The 3,810-nt window shown below is 38.3% G+C and overlaps 1 non-coding gene across 1 annotated transcript; it reads left to right on the top strand.

Moving 5' to 3' along the window:
• Positions 1–3,465: 3,465 nt before the first annotated feature.
• Positions 3,466–3,572, top strand: LOC136547705 (small nucleolar RNA R71). The gene has a single exon (XR_010781668.1). It is a non-coding gene; the product is annotated as a small nucleolar RNA R71 (small nucleolar RNA).
• Positions 3,573–3,810: the final 238 nt, after the last annotated feature.

Here is a 3,810-nt window from a genome sequence, read left to right as displayed (position 1 = left end):
ACATGTTGGTTAATAAATAAAATGATTGACCCAACTTGTTTAATTAGTAGATGCATGTATATGCTTTATATGATTGCCCTTTGTATGCAATGACCTGAGATGATGGCTGAGGCATAGTAATGCTACTGTAATCTTTTGAATAACATGTGTACATGATCCCTTATTAAGATGATAATTAGTAGATGTGTGGTTTATGCAAGTTTTCATCCTTTGCTTAGTTTTACTTAAGATGTGTTTAAGGTGTCTCATGTTAGTGTTGAATATGATAGTAGCTATGTTAAATAGTGGTTAATGATCTCTGTAATTAGTTACTCATGCATAGTCTTGATAGTAGATTAGTGAAGCACTTAGTTGCACATGTTTGCTGAAATGGCTGCATGAGCAGTTCCTGCTTAGTGGCTGTTTTTACCATGTTAGTCATGTTCCCTGAGAATGTGTTAAATACAAAAGATGTAGTTAACTTCCATATCTTGCTAGTCCTAGAATTTCATGATTTTAGGCCTGATAGGTTAGGAGTTATAGATTTTACAAGTTGTATATTAGTTTCTGTTTACTTTCAGAACAGATCTGATAGATGATGCTTTATTACTTATTTAAGCTTTGAATCTTCTGTTGGCAACAACTAAAAAGTTGTAGTGTTTTTCATAAGATTTACAGCATGTTAAGGATCACTACTTTTGGTGATCTAGAACTCTAGTTATAGCTGTTTAAAGTGTGATGCTAGATTCTGTCCAAATATGGACAGAATTGTTTCTTCATGCTGTTTGACCTTGTTAAGTACTGAATCACCTTTTGATGATAATAAGAAAGTTGTAGGGTAATTCTTAAGCTTTCTATAAAGTCTAAGATCACCTTTGCTGGATGTCTATATCTTCAGTTATGGTTGATAAAAGTAGCTTCTATGCTGCTGTCCTGGATATGTGTGTAACTAGAGTTGATTGTTTTAACTAGCTTTTACTTAAGTGATGATAGCATGGCTTATATGCTTGTGGCTCCTTTGATGTTAATCTTGTCCACTCTCTTATGATCCTGTTGTTAATGTTAACTAAGTCATTAATTAATAATGGTTCATGTTTGCATGAAGTGTTTGTTTATCTAAGTTTGATGTGCCTCGCTATCCTAGCATGATAGGTTTGTGTATTACTTAGTTAAATATCATGCTTTCTAGTACTTAAGTCTATATGGTGTGGTCTTGCTTTGTCTTGCTTAGCTCTACTGATGTGGTAAATGTTGCTTTCTTAATAAGTACATGATTGTCCAGTTAACTAAGCCATTAGAATGCTTTGTGAAGCATAATCCTAGTTCTTTGGCGAAGGAAAGTTGAACTAAATTTTCTTAAGTTAGCTTAAGTTTTGTAATGCACTTGTATGTCTCTCATCATGCATCATGGCATGTAGTCCATCATGTTAAAGCAAGCATTATTTATTATGTGTAGTATACGAGAGTGAGAAGACTCATGTGGATCAAGTTTCAGGGAAGGTTCATCCACCGTGGTGTTGGTGCCAAGCTTAACCTCTAGATCTTTTTGTGGAACCTAACCTTCTCTACAACACAAGCAAGCCCCGGTGCATAAACCCTCTTTTAGTATTTACAAATCTTTATTACACCTTAAGTCTTGTGAGATCTACATTAAATAATTAGGAGTTGGTCGAATACCATTGCTTCATGATTACCTTGATAATCAGGTATTCTTAGTTATACCCTACTAGTATGTGTAGGTTGTTTCCTCTTATGCTTAGTAATGCTTAGACTTCGATAGAAGTCAAATGATGATTTCATCATTCATGGGAGATAAGTTTTACCTAGCTCTTCTCGGCTCTGCTGTTGGGTCACGTGAATACCATGATAAATGATAATATTTAAATTGAGACCGGGCGGGAATTGATGTTAAGGTAAGTGTTGGGCAGACAGGTTCACCTGGTCGTGCTCGTCCCCGCCTGTGTCAATTAAGGACCAATCATTGTATGGCCGCTTGTGATTGTGACTTGTAGTACTAGCCACATACTTCGGTAAGCCTGATACCTCAGCTATTCCATTACGTGAAAGGCGAATCGTGCACTGGGAGTGGAGAGATGGCGAGAGTACTGTGTACACATCCTGTGAATCCACCAGGAGTGGCGTAGTTAGGTGGAGTACTGTGCTCTGGCGTAGCACAGGACCCATTCATGTTTTGGAGGATTTGAGTGAAGGTTGATATATGTAAGTCCAAAATTGGGACCTACATATGTCGTGTGGTAAAGAAACCCTAGATAGACCAAATCAATACGGATAGCCATTTGCTCCACGGTAAGAGGAGACACGATCAACTGAACTGCATCATAGTTAATCAATGGAACACGATCAACCGATGTAAGTTATTTTTGTACCAAATGTTGTAATGTTGTGGTAACTCCATGTTGATCCTATATGAGTTATAAAATGTGGATGATTCGAGGTTCTCCGAGGACACCCGATAGACTTCCGAGATTGTGTGACTTATGTGTGCACCAGTCAGAGGTCTATGAGACAATAACGGGCACATGTGGGCCATATAATTCGGACGGTTTTACCATAATAATAAATTATTTTTATTCAAGAAATGATTTTTATAGAATTTTTCGAAGATTTTTATTTTGAAATAGGAATTCACAGTTTAGAAATATTTGTTTTTAATTTTAAAGATAACTATCGATTTACCTTTGGCAAGGGTTTGATGTTTTTGGTCCGTTGGACAAGACCTTTCCTCCTTCATTGATCTGCAACTGCATTAACATTTTCGCGGGAATTCTCATGTTGCCTCGGGGTTTTCCCCGAACGATCGATAGGGATAGCGACAGCTATTAGTGAAATTTGAGTTTCTATCATTTTGTTAAAACTTAATAGATTTTCACTACGGAGGATAAACTTTCTATTTGAGAGTTGATGTTCTCTAACATATTATCATTATACATCAACTTTTTAGTGATATTTTCATTAATTTTGACTTGGCCTAAAACCAATTCTTTGAAAGAAGGTTGATTCGAATTGTAATTGGAATTATAGTTCAAATTACCTTGCGGGTGGGACTAGTTGTTCCACCCATTATTACTTAGTTAGCAAAACCTATTGTTGATAAAGACAGCTTCATGATTTTCGGGGCAATCATTCCCTGAATGGCCAATGTTCCTACAGACCTCACATGTCATGTATGAGTCCATGGCCTGGACGGTGCCCATCATGGCGTCTTTATCTTGGGCCCATTCCTCCCATCTTTTCATTAGAAGATCAATTTTTGTGGAAACATGTCCATCTCCTTCATGGTATGCATTCCTTTATGTGTTTTCCTTTCCTCCCCCCCAGCTTTGATTCAACACCATTTTATTGATGAGAGCCATGGCTCCATCAATAGTGAGGGAAAGGAAAGCACCTCTAGCAGTAGCGTTGGGGTGGCCCCTAGACATGGGTATTAATCCATCATAAAAATTTTGGAGCACTAACCAGTTTTCAATCCAGTGGTGTGGGCATGCTTGGATGTAGTCCTATAGCCTCTCCCACACCTCAGGAATGGTTTCCATGGAGTTTTGCTGGAAGTTCAAAATTCATCCCCTTAGGGCATTGGTTTTGCCGATGGGGAAGAACTTGGCGAGGAACGGCGTGGAACATTTGTCCCATGTCTTGACAGCTTCCTTGTCCTTGTAGAACCATCGCTTCGCCTTTCTCGAGAGGGAGAAGAGAAACAAGCGAAGCCTGATGCTCTTAGGTGTGACGTCCTAGATGATGATAGTGTTGCATAGCTCGAGGAAGTGTTGGAGATGCGCATTTGTGTCCTTGCTAGGCTAACCATGGAATTGG

This window comes from Miscanthus floridulus, chromosome 3 (assembly GCF_019320115.1).
Source record: "Miscanthus floridulus cultivar M001 chromosome 3, ASM1932011v1, whole genome shotgun sequence".
In the NCBI taxonomy this organism is placed as follows: Eukaryota; Viridiplantae; Streptophyta; class Magnoliopsida; order Poales; family Poaceae; genus Miscanthus; species Miscanthus floridulus.
Note: the sequence above shows the minus strand (reverse complement) of the source record. Positions and strands in the feature narration are given on the sequence as shown.